This window comes from Heterodontus francisci, chromosome 5, assembly GCF_036365525.1.
Source record: "Heterodontus francisci isolate sHetFra1 chromosome 5, sHetFra1.hap1, whole genome shotgun sequence".
Taxonomy (NCBI): domain Eukaryota; kingdom Metazoa; phylum Chordata; class Chondrichthyes; order Heterodontiformes; family Heterodontidae; genus Heterodontus; species Heterodontus francisci.
The window spans coordinates 134,501,359-134,520,821 of record NC_090375.1 but is presented as its reverse complement, the minus strand read 5'-3'; the positions used below and the strand labels follow the sequence as shown (position 1 = coordinate 134,520,821).

The following is a 19,463-nucleotide window of genomic DNA, read 5'->3' as shown; positions in this document are numbered from 1 at the left end:
TGATTAGCTTGCTTCTTGAGGATTCTAAACCTTTGGCGATAGGCTTCCGGTATTAACTCATATGCCCCAAGGATAGCATTTTTTGTCAGTTCATAATCTGATGAACTGTCATCTGGCAACATGGAATAAACCTCATGGGCTTTTCCGGTTGGCTGACTTTGTAGCAAGAGAGTCCAAGCCTCAACTCACCATTTTAACTGTCTTGCTAGTTTTTCAAAAGACACAAAAAATGCTTCCAGATCTCTCTCATTGAATTTTGGGATCAGTTGGGAGAGTTTTAACAATTTTGTACCCAGCCCTGAATTACACTCCTCCATATTAGCCATACTTTTACTGGGGTTACTCTGTCACCCCCTGGTTAACTCAAGCTACCTTAGCTCCCTCTTTTGGCATTCTTTCTGGAAGGTTCTTTCTCTCGCCTCCCTCTTGGTCTTCACGTTCCTTCTGGCAGGTTCTTTCTTTCTCTCTCCTGTCTAGTTTTCTTTCTCCTCTCTCGCTCTTGCCTTCCAATTCAAATTTCTTCTGTTAAAATTGTATCTTTGCTAGCAATACCCTGTTGGGGTCTACTTCTAACCCAGTTTCTGCTTCTTCAGATTCAAGGAAAAAATGGTTGGCCACTAAGAACATAAGAAATAGGAGCAGGAGTAGGCCATTCAGCCCCTCAAGCCTGCCCTACCATTCAATAAGATCATGGCAGATCTGCCGCAGACCTCAACTCCTCTTTCGTGCCTGCTTCTCATAGCCCTCAACTCCCAGATATTTCAAAAATCATACCTACCTCCTCATTAAATACTTTTAGTGATCTAGCCTACACAACATTCTGAGGTAGAGAATTCCTTACATTCACAACCCTCAACGAAATTCCTTCGCATCTCAGTTTTAAATGAGTGTCCCCTTATTCTGTAACTATGTCCCCTAGTTGGAGATTCTCCCTCTAGTGGAAACATCTTCTCAACATCTAGCCTGTCAAGCCCCCTCAGAATCTTGTACGTTTCAATAAGATCACCCCTCATTCTTCTGAACTGTAATGAATAAAGGCCTAACCTGTTTAGCTGTTCTTGTTAAGTCAACCCCGTCATCCCAGGAATCAGCCTAGTGAATCTTTTTTGAACTATCTCCAATGCCAGTATATCCTTTCTTAAACGTGGGGACCAAAACCATACACTGTACTCCAGGTGCGGCCTCACCAACACCCTGCACAGTTGTAGCAAGACTTCCCTATTTTTAATAAAGACCAAAATTCCATTTGCCTTCTTAATTACTTACTGCACCTACATGCTAACTTTTTGTGTTTATGCACAAGAACACCCAGATCCCTCTGTGCTGCACTTTTGTCGAGTCTCTCCCCATTTCAATAGTCTGCCTTTTGATTCTTCCTACCAAAGTGCATGACCTCTCACTTTACTACATTAAACTCCATCTGCCAAGTTTTTTCCCACTCACTCAACCCATCTATATCCCCTTGCAGATTCTTTACGGCCTCATCACAACATGCCCTCCCACCTATTTCTGTATCAGCAAATTTGTATATATTACACTCTGCCCCCTCCTCTAAGTCATTAATATAGATAGTAAATAGTTGAGGCCCGAGGACTGATCCTTGTGGCACTCCACTAGTTACGTCTTTCCAACGTGAAAAAGACGCATTCATCCCGACTCTGTCTTCTGTGAGTTAGCCAATCCTCAACCCATGCTAATACATTATCCCCAATACTGTGCGCTCCTATCTTGTGCAATAATCTTTTAAGTGGCACCTTATCAAGTGTCTTCTGGAAATCCAAATACACTACATCTACCGGTTCCCCTTTATCAACTCTGTTATATCCTCAAAGAATTCTAGCAAATTTATCAAACATGATTTCCCTTTCACAAAACCACGTTGACTCTGTTTGATTGCTTTAAGCTTTTCTAAATGTCCTGCTATTTCTTCCTTAATAATGGACTCAAGCATTTTCCCAACGACCGATGTTAGACTGACTGGCCTATAGTTTCCTGCTTTTTGCCTCCCTCCCTTCTTGAACATTAGCTGCTTTCCAATCCGCTGGGACCCTCCCGGAATCCAGTGAGTTCTGGAATATTTTGACCAATGCCTTCACTATCTCTGCAGCCACTTCCTTTAAAAACCCTTGGATGTAGACCATCAGGTCTTGACGACTTGTCTGCCTTTAGTCCCATTAGTTTGTCAAATACTTTGTCCCTTGTGATAGAGACTGTTACAAGATCTTTCCTCCCATTAGCTCCTTGCTTATCTGATATCTTGGGATGTTTAGAGTGTCCTCTACTGTAAAGACTGATGCAAAATATTGCTTTAAATTATCTGCCATTTCCCTGCTCCCCATTATCAATTCCCCAGTCGCATCCTCCAAGGGTCCCACGCTCACTTTAGCTACTCTCTTTTTATATACCCGTAGAAGCTCTTGCTGTTTGTTTTTATATTTCTTGCCAATTTACTTTCATAATCAATCAATTTCCTTCCTCTTTATTAGCTTTCTAAGTCACCTGCTGCTGGTTCCTAAAAAATTCCCAATCCTCTGGCCTACCACTAGTTTCGCTGCTTTGTATGGCTTTGTTTTTGATTAGATACTCTCCTTGACCGCCTTTGTTAACCACGGGTGGTTCATCCTTCTCAGAGTCCTTCTTTTTGACCAGGATACATTTTTGCTGAGCGTTAGGAAATATCTGCTTAAATGTCTGCGACTGCCCATCTGCTGACCTTTCCCTTAGTCTATTTTCCAAGCCTGATTTAGACAACTCTTTCTTCATACCTCCGTAATTGCCTTTGTTTAAGTTAAGGACACTGGTTTGAGACCCGTGTTGCTCGCCTCAAACTGAATTTGAAATTCTACCATGTTGTGATCGCTACCCCCTAGAGGATCCTTAACTACGATTTCTCTTATCAATCCTACCTCATTACACATTACTAGATCTAAAATAACCTGTTACCGGGTAGGGTCTGCAATGTATTGCGCTAAGTTACAACCCCTGATGCACTCTTCAAACTCGTCTTCCATGTTACCTCTGCCAATCCGATCTGTCCAGTCAATATGCAGATTAAAATCACCCATGATAGTTGTAGCGCCCTCCTTGCATGCCTTAGCATTTAGTTACTCCCTTTAATTAAAAAATACTATGTAATCTAAAGGTAAGTCATGGCAGGACAGCTCGCACCCATGATATGCTCCTCTTCCGTTATGTGGGAAATCAGGGATGCTGGAAGTGTCCCTGATGACCATGTGTTCAGGAAGTGTATCCATCTGCAGCTACTGGCTACCCGCATTATGGAGCTGGAGCTGTGGGTGGATTCACTGTGGAACATCCGTAATGCTGAGATCGCCATGGACAGCACGTTTAGTGAGGTGGTCACACTGCAGGAAAGGAATGGGTGACCAACAGGCAGAGTAGAGGAAGGCAGGTAGTGCAGGAGTCCCCTGTGGCCATCCTCCTCTCTAACAGATATACTGCTTTGAATATTGTTGGGGGAGGTGGCTCAGGGGAAAAGCATCAAGAGCCTATGTTAATGGCACCCTGGGTGGCTCTGATGCACAGAAGGGGAGGAAGAAGAGTGGCAGGGCTACAGTGATAGGGGATTCAATCATAATGGGGAACAGACAGGCATTTCTGCAGGATGGTATGTTGCCTCCCTGATGCTAGGGTCAAGGATGTCCGACTGGCTCCAGGGTATGCTGGAGGGGTGGGGTGGTGGGGTGGAGGGCAAGCAGACAGTTGTCATGATACATATTGGTACCAACAACATAGGTAAAAAAAAAAAGGGATGAGGTCCTACAAGCTGTATATAGGGAGTTAGGACGAAAATTTGGACCTTGAAGGTAGTAATCTCAGGATTACTACCAGTGCCACGTGCTGCGAGAGCAGAAATAGCAGGATAGATCAGATAAACACATGGCTGGAGATATGGCATAGTGGGGAGGGATTCAGATTCCTGGGACATTGGGAGCAGTTCTGGGGAAGGTGGGACCAGCACAAGCTGGACAGGTTGTATCTGGGCAGGAACAGGACCAATTTCCTCAGGGGGAGGGGGGGGGGGGGGGGGCGGCGGTGGGTTTGCTCGTGCTGTCGGGGAGGGTTTAAACTAGAATGGCAGGGGGATGGGAATCTAAGCAGGGAGACAGAGGAGAGGGAAACAAGGATAGAAATTAAAGACAGAAAAGGTAAGAAGCAAAAGGGAAGGCAGAGAAAACAAGGGCGAGAAACAAATGGGGCCATAGTGCAAAATAAAGCTAAGATGGCTAACGATGTTAAAAAGACAAGTCTAAAGGCAGTGTGTCTTAATGCGCGGAGCATTCGCAATAAAGGTAGATGAATTAACTGTGCAAATACATATAAACGGTTATGATATAGTAGCGATTACAGAGACATGGCTGCAAAGTGACCAAGGATGGGAACTGAACATCCAAGGGTATTCAATATTTAGAAAGGACAGGCAAAAAGGGAAAGGAGAAGGGGTAGCATTGTTAGTAAAGGAGGAAATCAATGCAATTGTGAGGAAGGATATTGGCTCAGAAAATCATGATGTGGAATCTGTATGGGTGGAGCTAACAAACACCAAGGGGCAGAAAACGTTGGTGGGGGTTGTCTATAGGCCCTCAAACAGTAGTGGAAGTGTAAGGGATGGCATTAAACAGGAAATTAGAGACGCATGCAATAAGGGTACAACTGTAAGCATGGGTGACTTTAATCTACATATAGATTGGTCAAACCAAATTAGCAATAATACTGTGGAGGAAGATTTCCTGGAGTGTGTACATGACGGTTTTTTAGACCAATACGTTGAGGAACCAACTAGAGAACAGGCTATTCTAGACTGGGTATTGTGCAATGAGAAAGGATTAACAATCTTGTTGTGCGGGGTTCCTTGGGGAGGAGCGACCATAACATGATAGAATTCTTCATTAAGATGGAGAGTGAAGTAGTTGAATCCGAAACTAAGGTCCTGAATCTAAATAAAGGAAACTACGAAGGTATGAGGCACGAGTTGGCTATGGTAGATTGGGGAACTTTACTGAAAGGGTTGACGGCGGATAGGCAATGGATAATATTTAAAGAACGCGTGCATGAATTACAACAATTATTCATTCCTGTCTGGTACAAAAATAAAAACGGAAAGGTGGCTCAACCGTGGCTTACAAAAGAAATTAGGATAGTATTAGATCCAAAGAGGAGGCATATAAAATTGCCAGAAATAGCAGAAAGTCTGAGGATTGGGAGCAGTTTAGAATTCAGAAAAGGAGGACAAAGAGGTTGATTAAGTGGGGGAAAATAAGAGGATGAGAGTAAACTTGCGGGGAACATAAAAACTGACTGTAAACGTTTTTATAAATATGTGAAGAAAAGACAGTCAGAAACAGGGGAAATTATAATGGGGAACAAAGAAATGGTAGAATAATTAAACACACAGGTTCATGTTCTGTCTTCAAAAATAACCTCCCAGAAATGTTAGGGAACCAAGGGGCGAATGAAAGGGAGGAACTGAAGGAAATAAGTATCAGTAAAAAAAGTGTTAGGGAAATTAACGGGGTTAAAGGCTGACAAATCCCCAGGGCCTGATAATCTACATCCCAGAGTACTAAAGAAAGTGGCCCTGGACATAGTGGATGCATTGGTGGTCATCTTCCAAAATTCGAGACTCTCTGGAACAGTTCCTACAGATTGGAGGGTGGCAAATGTAACCCCACTACTTAAAAAAAAGAGAGAAAAACAGGGAACTACATCAGTAGTGGGGAAAATGCTACAGTCTATTATAAAGGATGTGATAGCAGAACACCTGGAAAGCATAAATGGGATTGGGCAATGTCAGCATGGGTTTACAAAAGGGAAATCATGCTTAACAAATCTACTGGTGTTTTTTGAGGATGTAACTAGTAGAATAGACAAGGGAGAACCAGTGGATGTGGTGTATTTGGATTTTCAGAAGGCTTTTGATAAGGTCCCACATAAGAGGTTCATGTGCAAAACCAAAGCACATGGGATTGGGGGTAATATACTGGCATGGATTCAGAATTTGTTGACAGGAAACAGACAGCATGAATAAATGTTTTTTTTTCCGGGTGGCAGGCAGTGACTATTGGGGTACCGCAGGGAACAGTGTTTGGGCCCCAGCTATTCACAATATATATTAATGACTTGGGTAAGGGAACTAAGTGCAACATTTGAAAGTTTGCAGATGACACAAAGCTGAGGGGGAATGTGAGGTTGAGGAAGATGCAAAGAGGCTGCAACGTGATTTGGACAAGATGGGCGAGTGGGCAAATGCACTCTGATGCAGTAGTAAGTGGATAAATGTGAGGTTATCCACTTTGGTTGTAAAAACAGAAAGGCAGATTATAATCTGAATGGTGGTAGATTAGGAAAGGGTTAGGTGCAACAAGATCTGGGTGTCCTTGTACACCAGTTGCTGAAAGCAAGCATTCAGGTGCAGCAAGCAATTAGGAAGGTGAATGGTATGTTGGCCTTCATTGCAAGAGGATCTGAGTATGGGAGCAAGGATATCTTACTGTAGTTATACAGAGCCTTGGTGAGACCACATCTGGAGTAGTGTGTGCAGTTTTGGTCTCCTTATCTGAGGAAGGATGTTCTTGCCTCGGAGGGAGCGCAAAGATGATTTACTAGGCTGATCCTGGGATGGCAGGATTGACGTCCGAGAAGAGATTGGGTCGACTAGGCCTATATTCACTAGAGTTTAGAAGAATGAGGGGATCTCATTGAAACCTTTAAAATTCCAACAGGACTAGACAGGTTAGATGCAGGGAGGATGTTCCTGATGGATGGGGAGTCCAGAACCAGGGGTCACAGTCTCAGGATACGGGGTATGTCATTTAGAACCGAGATGATGAGTAATTTCTGTGGAATTCTCTACCGCAGAAGGCAGTGGAGGCCAAGTCATTAAATATATTCAAGAAGGAGATAGATATATTTCTTAAGGCCACCGGGATCAAGGGATATGGGGAGAAAGCGGGAACAGGGTACTGAATTAGACGATCAGACATGATCTTTTTTGAACGGCGGAGCAGGCCCGAAGGGCTGAATAGCCTACTCCTACTCTCTATGTTTCTATGTCTCCATTATTTCCCGATTTATACTTGACCTGACATGGGAAAAGTCTCTGGTTACTTGAGATACACTTCCTGCAGTGTGCAACAGGATGTTGTTGGTTTATTAACAGTGATGAAAGCAATTACTCTTCATCTGATGGATAAGCTGCTTTCTTTTGTAAAATTTGCTTTGCTGACTGGGAACCAAACCTGGGCCTCATCGGTGAGAGCGTCAAATCCTAACAGCTATCAAAACCTCAAAATACAAGCTCATTGCTGCCAAATGTCTGCAAGAATAAAGTGCAATTTTTTTTAAAATGACCGATTCATTAACTTTATCTAATGTGTTATGAACGCTGAACTTCGTAGTATGCATATGTTTTAAAATCTTTAATGCAGTGTAAAATGGACTGTTACGACCAGGTGAGAAAAAAGGTCGAGGGTTCCCTCTCAGCCTTCACCTGGTCTTACCGTAACAGGGTTTTATTTTTCAATGCACTGTTTTTTTTTAAGCTCCCCCTTAGTGAACCTTTGTTCACTGCTTTCCAATTATAAGGCAAAGAAACCAGCCAAACAGGTTTTCTTAGGTTTAAAGAAAAAAAAGTTGAACTTCATTAAACTTAAACACTAAAATAAAAGCAAAATACTGCGGATGCTGGAAATCTGAAAAAAAAACAAGAAATGCTGGATTCACTCAGCAGGTCTGGCAGCATCTGTGGAAAGAGAAGCAGAGTTAACGTTTCGGGTCAGTGACCGAAGGAGGGTCACTGACCCGAAACGTTAACTCTGCTTCTCTTTCCACAGATGCTGCCAAACTTAAACACTAATTCAGTTAATGCCTATGGATACATGATGCACACATGCAGATAGAGACAGAAAAGAGCAGACGAAATAAAGTAGAAAAGTTTGAGGCAATATCTGAAGATGGTTTTGGTTACTGTTCTTCAATCTCACTGTAGAGGGCTTGATTGTAGGTAGGTCTTGCTTTTCATTGAGGCCCAGTATTATTCTTAAACCTTCTTCAATGTAAGAGACTTTCTCTATTGAGGTTCACGTGTCCTCATTGGGTGCAGAGGCTTGTGAGAAAGAGATGGGAGCAGACAGGAGAAGTCTTCTCAGTCCAGGAGCAAACAGTCTCCCTCTCTCTCTTTTTCACTCAAACTGTCTGAACAATTCAAAAAAACTCAGGTTACCTAGTAGGTTAGTCATGTGACTAGCTGGTTTGACCACATCTGTTTGTGTATTCGGCCATCTTAGCAGTCATTCTGGAATGTGAGCTTCCTCACCTTCAATGTCAGGTGATCCAAGTCCATCGTGGGCTGAATTTGTCAGGGAATGGTCCTTTGTCTCCACAAGCAGTTAGTATGTAAATTTTTTTCCAGCCACGACTGATCTGTTTAACAAGTCATTTCCTCGCTGCAACAACAGTTTCTTGGCAGGTGGGGGGGGGGCGGGGGGTCTGCATGACAGGACATTCAGAGGAACCATGTGCTCTCATACAGAATCTGCCCAGAGACAAGCCAGAGACCTTGGTTACCTTAAGAACAGGAAACCCAGATCAAATATGTTTTTGAAAACAGGGTGCAAGGTTATAACACCTGAAGGACAATAGGTTTCGCGCTTCCAAACTCTCAGATTATAAACAGGGAGCCAGGGACTCTAAAATGCAGTACTGATTTGTAAATTTTAACACCTGGTTTTTCTATGGTCAGACAATTGTCAAAGGCAAACGATTATTGACTTTTAATCTGGAACAATTTGACAGGCTTTCATAGGAAGAAACAAGGACCAGCAGTCAGTTGCAGAGCCGAAGAAAAAGGAAAAAAGGCAAGTGAGAGCGAGCGCACAGGAGAAACCAACCATTGGGCTTTTTCAGAGGGAACAGCTGCTCTCAGATCACCGATAGAGCAAAAGGTTGCGAAGGTTTAAACCCAATTCGATGGCTCAAAGTTTGCGGAAGAGAAAAGACCAATGGGGTCACCAGAGATTACCTTATTAATGGAACTCCAGTCGAATGTGATCCTTTAATCGGTCATGGGGAAGTTCATGTCGCTTGCTTTAAAGTGAACGGTCTCTACTGAGGTCATAAAAGGCACAGCACATTAAACACAGTAGGACAGGCCATCAGTACATTTTCTTCTCAGCCCTTCATGGTTTTCTGTTTACTCCATTTCTATTCTCTTAATGCCACTCAACAACTGGCTGCAGAGCAGCCTCTACTGGCCTTAATGCCAAACTTTTAAAAAAATTTGAAAGTAGAATTTTTAGAAAATCCACTGCATCTTCCAGGCCTACATCAATTTTCTCCAAAACACAAATATCAATTTTATACAAGAGTACATCCATTAAAACAATTCTTCCTTTCAAAATAAGATTCAAATCAGATGAAGCTCAATATGCATCTCAGCAATACTACAGACTTTGTGCAATAGTCCTGAAACAAAGCTTTAATTATGAGCAAGTTTTAACTATGATTTTATTTTTTACCAGCTGTTTCTCCTCTTTCCCCCTCCCATCCCAAACTGGGAACAGTTCTAAGCATTGCTTCATTTCTGTGGTAATCAAGGCTACAACTAAAGCATCGCTCCCAACACCTTACTCACATTCACCATGACAGGCTGCTTCCATCAGCAGGCCCACGTTTCCAAAATGTAACTGCATACTTGAAGGGACTTGAATGACATGCCTCAGAGCTATCCGTTGCAGGGGCCATTGATCTGGTCGGGGGTAATGATTGCCGTTCCTCCGGCCTGGGTATTCTGCTGCGGGGAGGTAACTTCACCATCTCCGAAGTTAAGGAGGTGGTCGGCGGTCGCCTCCTTGTAGCCGATGTAATGTACAACAATGCTCCGCTCTGGCTGATCAACGTGTACACCCCAGTTCAATGCAGCGAGCCGTTGACCGTCTTCCAGCAGCTCCCGCTGCTGCTGGCGACATCCAGGCCGGTCATCCTAGGCGGTGACTTCGACTGCATCATCGATGCAGCTGGACGATCCAGCAGAGACGACAGCCAACTGGATGCTATGTCAGATTCCTAATGGAAACAGTAAAAGATGCCAAGCTGCATGACGCCTTCAGCAAACCTGCAGACGGAGCGCAGCGTAGATACACCTGGTCAAGATTGGACGGGTCTGCCCATTCCAGGATTGACCTCCTGTATGGGTCCCGTGCTGTCACTGTTAGATCCACTGACATCAAGTCGGTGTTCTTCTCTGACCATTGCCTCTTACTGGCCGACTGTCACTTACAGGATGACCAGCGGGTTGGCTGGGGGACATGGAAGCTCAATGCTACACTGCTAACCCCAGAGAACTTTGAGGAACTCAAAAGGGATTACAAAGGTTGGAGAACCGTAAAACCCCTCTGAGACCCCAGTTCACTGGTGGGAGACGATCAAGGAGAACGTCAAGAGGTTATTTATCTTCAAAAGGTGTTCAGAGGGCGCGAGAGAGACAGAGGGAAATGTCCCGACTCCAGAAAAGAATTCAAAATCTGCTCCGGCAGCAGTCGATGGGGGGGCGAGGTCAAGGAGGATCTCCATGAGGTGAAGAGCCAGCAGGCCTCGCTCTTTGCCACGGAGGCCTCCAAGATCATCTTCCGGTCCAGAGTCCGCTCCATTGAGCGGGATGAGACGTGCTTGTGTTACTTCTTCCAAAACGTGCACAGACACAGCTCTGTGATCAGCAGCCTGAAGGAAAAGGACGGCTCAGTAACGTCTGCGCAGTCCAACATACTAAGGATCAGCAAATCCTTTTATGCTGGGGTGTATGACGTGAAGCCCACAGACAGCAGAGCCTCCCAGTCCTTCCTGTCATTTATCAGAGGTTTTAGATGACAGCATGAGGGAGAGACTGGACAAGCCGCTAACTCTGGACGAGCTGACAAAGTCCGTCAGGTCCTTCGAGACGAGTAAAACTCTCGCAAGCGATGGCTTATCGTTTGTATTGTATTTGGCCCTGTGGGACTGGGTCGGCCCAGACCTGCTAGAAGTATACGGGAGTATGCTTCTGGCCGGCAGCATGTCAGAATCCATGAGGAAAGGCATCATCACCCTCATCTACAAGCAGAAGGGGTAAGAGGGCAGAAATCAGAAGGTGGCAGCCCATCTCACTGCTTAATGTTGACTACAAGATTCTGTCCAAAGTCATCGCCAGTCAAGTCGTCTGCTCTGGAGTTGGTGATTCACTCCGACCACACCTGCACTGTACCCAGCAAGAAATTCTCTGATAGTCTCGCACTACTCAGGGATACGATTGCCTATGTATGGGACAGGAGGGTGGACACCTGACTCATCAGCTTGGGCCAGGAGAAGCCTTTTGACAGGATATCACACACCTACATGATGGACGTGCTCTCCAAAATGGGGTTTGGGGAGGGAATTTGCAATTGGATCAAACTGCTTTACACAAACATCAGTAGCACAGTCTTAATCAATGGGTGGGAATCAAAGTATCCCGAACCAATCTGGAATCAGACAGGGCTGTCCTCTCTCCCTGTCGTTTGTTTGTTTGCTGTATTGAACCCTTTGCTGACTCTATTAGGAAGGATGCGGGCATAAGAGGGGTGACAATCCCAGGCAACGGAGGCACTCGGGTTAAAAACCTCCCTGTACATGGACGACATCACCGCCTTCTGCTCGGATCCGCTGTCCGCTCGCAGACTAGTGAGCATCTGTGACCAGTTCGAACTGGCCTCTGGAGCCAAAGTTAACCACGGCAAGAGCAAGGTCATGTTCTTTGGGAACTGGGCAGACCGATCCTTTGTCCCCTTCACCATCAGGTCAGACTACCTGAAGGTGCTGGGGATATGGTTCGGAAGAGCCGGGGCATGCACCAAAACCTGGAGGAAGCGAGTAGCCAGGGTACACCATAAACTGAGCATGTGGGAGCAGCGATCTCTCTCCATTGTGGGTAAGAACCTGGTCATCACGTGCAAAGCGCTCACGTTGTTGCTGTATGTGACGCAGGTCTGGCCCATACCCCACTCCTGCATCGTGGCGGTCACCCGAGCCATTTTCCACTTCATCTGGGGATTCAAAATGGACCGGGCCCGGAGGGACACGATATTCAAACCTCTGGATAAGGGTGGGAAAAATGTACCCAACGTCGCCCTCATCCTGATGACCACCTTAGTGTGCAGCTGCATCAAGCTGTGCGTAGATCCCCAGTACGCAAACACCAATTGTCACTACGTGCTAAGGTTCTATCTGTCCCTGGTGTTGTGAAGGATGGGCCTGGTCACATTGCCGCGGAACGCTCCATCCAGTTGGACCGTGCCGTACCACCTATCCTTCGTGGAAAAGTTTCTGCAGAAAAACACCTTTGACCACCAATCCATCAGGCAGTGGTCTGCACGGAATGTCCTCAAGGCCCTACGGGAAAAGGAGATGGTGGATCCTGTCAGATGGTTCCCTGAGCAGACTGCCAAAGTCATTTGTCAGGATGCCTCATTACCAGAACTTTCAAACAAGCACCAAGATGTAGCTTGGCTGGTGGTGAGAAGAGCCCTCCCTGTCAGATCCTTCCTGCACGCCCAGAGTCTCACGCCTGGAGTCTCACCCACTCCACACAAGGCCCTCGAGGTGGCTGTGGTGGGGAAGAGACTGCTGCCCACCATTTTCTGGAATGTAAATTTCCCAGCTGCAATGGGTTGGATCTCCCAATGTCCTTCTCAGAGTCAGTGTCATCTTCACTCACTTCTTCTGAGCACCTGCTTTGCAAAGACACATTCCAGGAGGAGGTGGGCAACCATCTCTTCCCCACCACAGCCACCGCGGGGGCAAGACTTCGGGTGTGCATGAAGGATCTGACGGGCAGGGCCCTTCTCACCACCAGCCAAGCTACGTCTTGGTGCTTGTTTGAAAGTTCTGGTGATGAGGCATTCCGCCAAATGACTTTGACGGTCTGCTCGGGGAACCATCCGACAGGATCCACCGTCTCCTTTTCCCGTCGGGCCTTGAGGACATTCCGTGCAGACCACTGCCTGATGGACCGGTGGTCAAAGATGTTACTTGTCACTTATCAGCCCAAACCTGGATATTGTCCAGGTCTTGCTGCATTTCTACACGGACTGCTTCAGTGTTCAGATTTGGTCTGCATGCTGTTACATTTCAACTATTACGTTACACATTACTTCAGACTTTGGACATCAGGCAAATATTAGGTTGCATACTCATTTAAACATGTGAAACCATGGCCTGAATTTTACCACAAGCTTTGGGACCCTGACGTCAGAGCAAGAAGTGGGTTCCAAGCCCACGCTTGCAGGCTGTGGGACCAGCTCAGTAATTTTACCACAGACGGCCTAATTGACCCCCTGGGGGCCCACCATCGAATTAAGGACAGCGGGCAGGTTCTCCATGCTAACAGCCCAGAGATTGACAGTTCCAAAGCCTTAACAGCACCACTGGGCGAAGTGGTCGTCACTGAAGCAGCTCGGAGACCTCAGGAGCTGCCAGGTGAGTGGGGGGAAAAAAAAATCATGGGGCTGAGGGTCAGAGGGGAAACCACTCTCGGGGTGGGGGGGAAATGATTGGGGCCACAGGGGCTGCCTTACCTGCCCATGGGCCCCCTCTTTAGCTCTGATTATTTCCCCCCCCCCACCACCCCGTGGTTGCCACAGGGAGGCCACCTCCATTAAGCTGGTGGCCTCCCCTTGCAGCGGGAGTCCACACTGCCAACAACAAAATGCCAATGGCCCTGCAAAATGGACCTTAATAGGGCCGTTAAGTATGCAAATCGGCTGCCCACCTCTTTGGAGTGGGCAGCTAATCCATATCCCAACCCACCGCTGGGAAAACACCCCAATAGTGGGACCGTGCCAAGAAGCCATCCTGACACGGCACCCCCATCTCCCAGCCCGCCACCTGGGGGCCAGTAAAATTCTGCTCTATGTTTCTTTTTCAGATTCAGATACTGTGAATTCAAATAGGTTACTTTTAAAACCAAATTGAGTCAGTCTTACTCGAACCTTACAGGCCTGATTACAGCCACCTTCACTTTGATCCTCAGCTGCTAGCACCTACAGAGGGCATCCAGATGAAGGCAAAAATATCACTTTTTTTTTGACTGGCAGTCAGGAAGACCAGTTCTTCCCTTGGTCATAGTATTGCCACAGCCTAAACACCTGACACTAAAAAGACTGCATCAGTAGCAGCAAAATCTTCAAGGATTTCCAGTAGGTTGTCATGCAGTGACTAATTTTACAAGATAATGTCCTACTTTTAATTTATTTTAAAGTAATTTTTCATATCATTTACAACCTAAGATCACCTCACAGAAAACTCCTTTCCAAAACATTCTTACTGTATCTTCTCAGCTTATAGACACTAGGTATAGTCTTTACTCTGCACTACATCAAATGATTGTGTCTCAGGGATCAAAACTGTTACAAACACAAGGTGCAGTCTGACCAGAATATTGTATAGTTTGCATGTAGCCTCCTTTGATTTGTATCCTATTTTTGCTACATTGATTAAAATTCTATTCACTTTTGTCAATTGCATAAACATGCTGAAAGTTGAGTCTACTAAGATTCCTAGATCTCTTTCAGCATTATTCTAAGCATGGTCAATATGTGGAAAGCACTTGGCTGCCAGTTCAGAGTCCAGTGGAAAGCAGCTCATTTGGATCACTCAAGACCAGACATGGTACACTAGGATCTTGTACAGTCCTTTTAAAATTAACGTCAGTGGAGTGTTTGCACATCTGTCTCTTGCAGCACAGTTCTTGGCAGCCAAAAGAATGCAAACCTGCCAATCTCACTAAATCCTGGCACTGGGAAGACCCCTTCCCCCTCTCACACTGCATCCACCAAACCCCAACCCACTCCACCCTGGCAATCAGGTTTAGCAAAGTCAGTCAACTGTGTGCAAACTCTTAGAATTCATACAATTCAAGATAAAATTAGTGAGCATCTACAAATGTATGAGCTAGTGAAGGAGAGTCAGAATGGCTTTGTGTTTGTCTGTCAGCTGTGGCTCAGTTGGTTGCACTCTCACCTCTGAGTCACAAGGCTGTGTTCAAGTCCCACATTAGGGCTCGAGTACAAAAAAGATTGACACTCCAGTGCAATGCTGAGGGAGCGCTGCACTGTTGGAGGTCGTCTTTCAGACGAAATATTAAAGTGATGTACAGTCCTGTAATGTGGATGTAAAAGCTCCCATGACACTATTTCGAAGAAGAGCAGGAGAGTTATCCCTGGTGTCCTGACCAATATTTATCCCTCAATCAACATCACAAAAACAATTATCTGTTCATCACATTGCTGTTTGTGGAACCTAGCTGTACACAAATTGGCTGTTCCATTTCCTACATTACAACAATAAGTGTACTACACTGGCTGTAAAGTGCTTTGAGACATGTGGTGGCAAATGCAAGCCTTTTTTGACAAATTTAGTTGAGTTTTAAAGACGTTATTGGATTGATTAAAAAGGCAGTATACGTAGCATATGTGAATTTTCATAAAGCAATCAATAAGGTGTATCACAAAAGACTTAGAAAGATTTTTTTGTATAGACAGAAATATGGCAGCACAAAAAGTCTGTTGAAGAGAAAACAGTTGGTGTAAATAGGGGGCTGCTTCTGTTAAAGATGAATCGGACTATTTGCTTAAGGAGAGGTCAAAGATCAGTACTGGTTGTTAGGGTCAAATGGCCTGTTTCCAAGTTGTAACTTCTTGGTATTTTTATGCATTAAGGCAGTGTGGTGTAAACACAAGATTATTCCATACACTAAACCGAATTCCTATTGAGGCATTTAATGCAAGAGGGCAAGGAGCAGAAGCCAGGAATGGAGGTAGCATCATCAGAACATTGCTGGCAAGCAGCATTCACAGCATCTCCTCCTGGCACTCCTAATTTTGATGGAACAAAATCCTGTGACAAGAAAATTTTATCTTTTAAGTCAACGTTTCTGAGCATCTTGTTTACAGATCATTCTGGACAATAAAATTCAGTCGTTCACCCAAGGTTTACAAACTGTCTCCAACTCCAAAATACGATCAGCCTCCCATATTGCTAACAATACACACACCTCAATTGAGCATGATGGAAGCGCTTTGCAATAACATTAAACTTGGATCTATACATCAGGCGGGAAGGCCTAGCCTGAATCCAAGATATAGCCCGCATAGTATCAGGACAGGAAGCAATTACAGATAAAGTGGACAATCCATGTGAATTACATTACTATACACCGACACTATAGTGTAAATACATCCTGAGGACACACACACATTTGAAAAGTTCTCTCTTTCTTTCCCCAGTATGTGACGCTCTTCACTCCTCTATCCCTTCCCACCCCTCACTCACTGCCTTTTCCTTTCCAGCTCTCCTCCCCTCTCCAGATTCACCCACTACCTTCTGACACAACTGATCTTTTTATCTTCCCTTTCCTGCTTCCCTCTCTTTTCGTCTCCCGCTCCTTTTTTTGGGGGGGGGGTCTATAGTCTCCTGTTTTAACCCTCCCAGCCCCATTTCTCACCTTTTTCTATCTACCAGAGAAAGCAGGATGAACTGGACCTAAACCGACCCGCCACAACTCCGATTCAGGCTGAAGTTCGAAATGAGCTAGCAAGCGGCGAAACCGGAAGCTGTGCCGCAGGGGAGGGAGAGTGTGATTGGCCCCGTGAGTGACCCGAATCTCAACCAATAAAAAGAACGTATAGTCCCGGCCCCGGCCGTGCCCCGCCCCCTGTACAGGCCCCGCCCCCTGTCCAGACCCCGCCCCCTGTCCAGACCCCGCCCCCTGTCCCCGCCCCGCCCCCTGTCCCGGCCCCGCCCCCTGGCATGGCCTCGCCCCCCCTTGTCCAGACCCCGCCCCCTATCCAGGCCCCGCCCCTGTCCCGGCCCCCGAGTGCTCGTGGATCGGGTGATTGGCAGCTCGAGGGTTCCACTCTTCTCAATTAAACACTTCACTGAATGTCATCACCCCACTTAAAAACAAACCAATAAAAGGGCCTCCTGTTTAAAGAGCCACAAGCAATAAACACCTAAAGCATTCAAAAAGAAAAAGGAAACTTATCCAGTTAATAAGTAATTTTTTTATATCAATCAAGCATTCTAGTGGCGCAGTGGTGAGCACTGCAGCCTCACAGCTCCAGTGACCTGGGTACTGCCTGTGTGGAGTTTGCAAGTTCTCCCTGTGTCCCGAAGAAGGGTCACTGACCCGAAACGTTAACTCTGCTTCTCTTTCCACAGATGCTGCCAGACCTGCTGAGTGGTTCCAGCATTTCTTGTTTTTATTTCAGATTTCCAGCATCCGCAGTATTTTGCTTTTATTTATGGGATTAGTATAAATGGGTGGTTGATGGTTGGCACAGTCTCGGTGGGCCGAAGGACCTGTTTCAGTGCTATATCTTTAAATAATTTTTTTTTTTAAATTGTCCCTGTGGTGCCCACTGGTCGCCGTAGGAGATTGAGGATTCCAGCTGAAAAGTCAAACTGTCTTTCCTCTAAATAATTCAAATTTGGATTGCTTACTTTTAAAGAGACCTCACCCTCCAAAAAATCATAATAAATTGCTAATTTTCAATGCTATACCCATCCTTGTCCTGCCGAGCCTGGAGCAGACCTGACAGAAAGGGAAAACATGGAAGGAGTTGGGGTAAAGACAAGATCCAATCACAAGAGTGTATGTTATCTATCTCCATACCCCCATGCATTCTTTTAAAAAAAAAGACAATCTACTGCATGTTATTTTTTTCAAAAAACCTAAGTGACAATTTATTGTTAGCCTTGGCTCAGTGATAATGCCCTTGCCTGTAAGTTAGAAGTCTGTCGGTTTGAAGCCCCATTCCAAGATCTAGGCTGCTACTTCATTGCCATACTCATGGGGTCTTTTTGAGGAGATGTTAAACTGAGGACAAGTCTGCCTTTTCAGGTAGATAGAAAAGAGCCCATGGCAGTATTTAAAGAAAAATAGGAGAGTTTGCACTGTGTCTTGGTCAACATTCATCCCTCAACCAACATCACTGAAGCCAATTATCTGCTCATTTGTCTCATTGATGTTTATGTGCCAACTGGTTGCTGTGTTTGGCTACATTACAACAGTGACTACATTTCAAAAGCGCATAAGTGGCTATTACATAGTATTTGCAACACTGGCCATTTGGCCCAACAGGTCCATGCTAGTGATTATGCTCCACACAACCCACCTCCCATCCTACTTCATCTAACCCTATCAATATTTGCTGATTAAATTTGCCTGCAGTGCTAATTCAGTCTCCTCTGGGGTAGCTGGTTTGATCATGGCCTGATCCACTACACAGGAAACTGCAGGGGTCGGTCTCCTGCCACTGCCCTGTCGCTCTGACCTTCTGTGGTCTTTCTTTTACTACTGAGGAGGCTACCCCTTCACCCCTGCCAGATCTTTACCTAGGAGCAGGTCAACCCCATCCACAAGCAAACTAGGGACAATCCCTACAGTCACCAGTCCCGAAACTAGGTCGCACTCCAGGTGCACCCGGTGTGCAGGTACAGGCATGCACTGCACTCCAATACCATTCACCACCATTCTGGTGTTCACTACACTCTCTGGGGGAAAGTTCAGGCCTTTTCCCAGTAAAAGGGATCTAATGGCCCCGGTGTCCCTGAGAATTAATATGGGCTTGCTTGCCCCACTCGAGGGGTATGGGGTTACTTTCCCTTCGGACAAAAAACCCTGATAGCCTTCAGGGATCCGATTACATTTTCCTCCACTTGCAGCTGTAAGATTCCTGGGTATCACTCTTACTGCAGTTAAAGCTATAGCTTGTTCTGCTGTGCTTTCCATCAGGTTATCTTCTTCACTGAGCACGTGTATCCTGATTAACCCTACATGCTTTCCCTTTAGTTTACAGCAGTCAGCTTTTAAATGCCCTGCTTTATTACAATGGAAGCTCACAGGTCTCTGGGTCTCACTCTTGCTCACAGCACCTTCTTTTTTGGCTAGAGGAGGGCCCCCTGTGTATCCTGCTTTTCTTTCTCCGCCAGGCTGCTTGGGCTCCTATCACCTTCCCACCCTTTGTCCCTTTCGGATTTGTGGGGATGACTAGGAAAGGTTCTCCCCTGGGAAGCCAACTTATAAAGTAATTATAGCAAACTCATCAGCCAGATCAGCCGCTTGCTGGGCTCTCTGAACCTGCTGCTCCTCTACATCAGTCTTTATGGAGAGTGAGAGAGTGTTTAAATTCCTCGAGCGGAATTACTTCCCTGAGATTCTTATAGCTGAGCTGTCCTTTAACAGCCCTCAGCCACTGGTCAAAATCCAATGGCTTACTTCTTTCAAACTCCAGATAAGTTTGATTAGCTTGCTTCTTGAGGGTTCTAAACTTTTGGCAATAGGCTTTGGGTACTAATTCATATGCCCCGGGGATAGTACATTTTGTCAGTTCATAATTTGATGAACTCTCATCTGGCAACAGGGAATAAACCTC

At 45.5% G+C, this 19,463-nt stretch overlaps 1 protein-coding gene across 8 annotated transcripts in view; it reads right to left on the bottom strand.

Moving 5' to 3' along the window:
* Positions 1-19,463, bottom strand: part of rbbp8 (retinoblastoma binding protein 8) — a 195,543-nt gene that overhangs the window by 159,596 nt on the left and 16,484 nt on the right. For 5 of the 8 annotated variants that reach the window (XM_068032154.1, XM_068032156.1, XM_068032155.1 and 2 more), the window contains exons 1-2: positions 16,532-16,607; positions 9,041-9,126 (exon numbers count right to left, since the gene is read on the bottom strand). The gene's annotated coding sequence lies outside the window, so the exon portion shown is untranslated. Of the gene's footprint in view, positions 1-9,040; positions 9,127-16,531; positions 16,618-19,463 lie in introns of those variants that run through there. The other 3 variants (XM_068032150.1, XM_068032152.1, XM_068032158.1) reach the window with 3 other exon arrangements.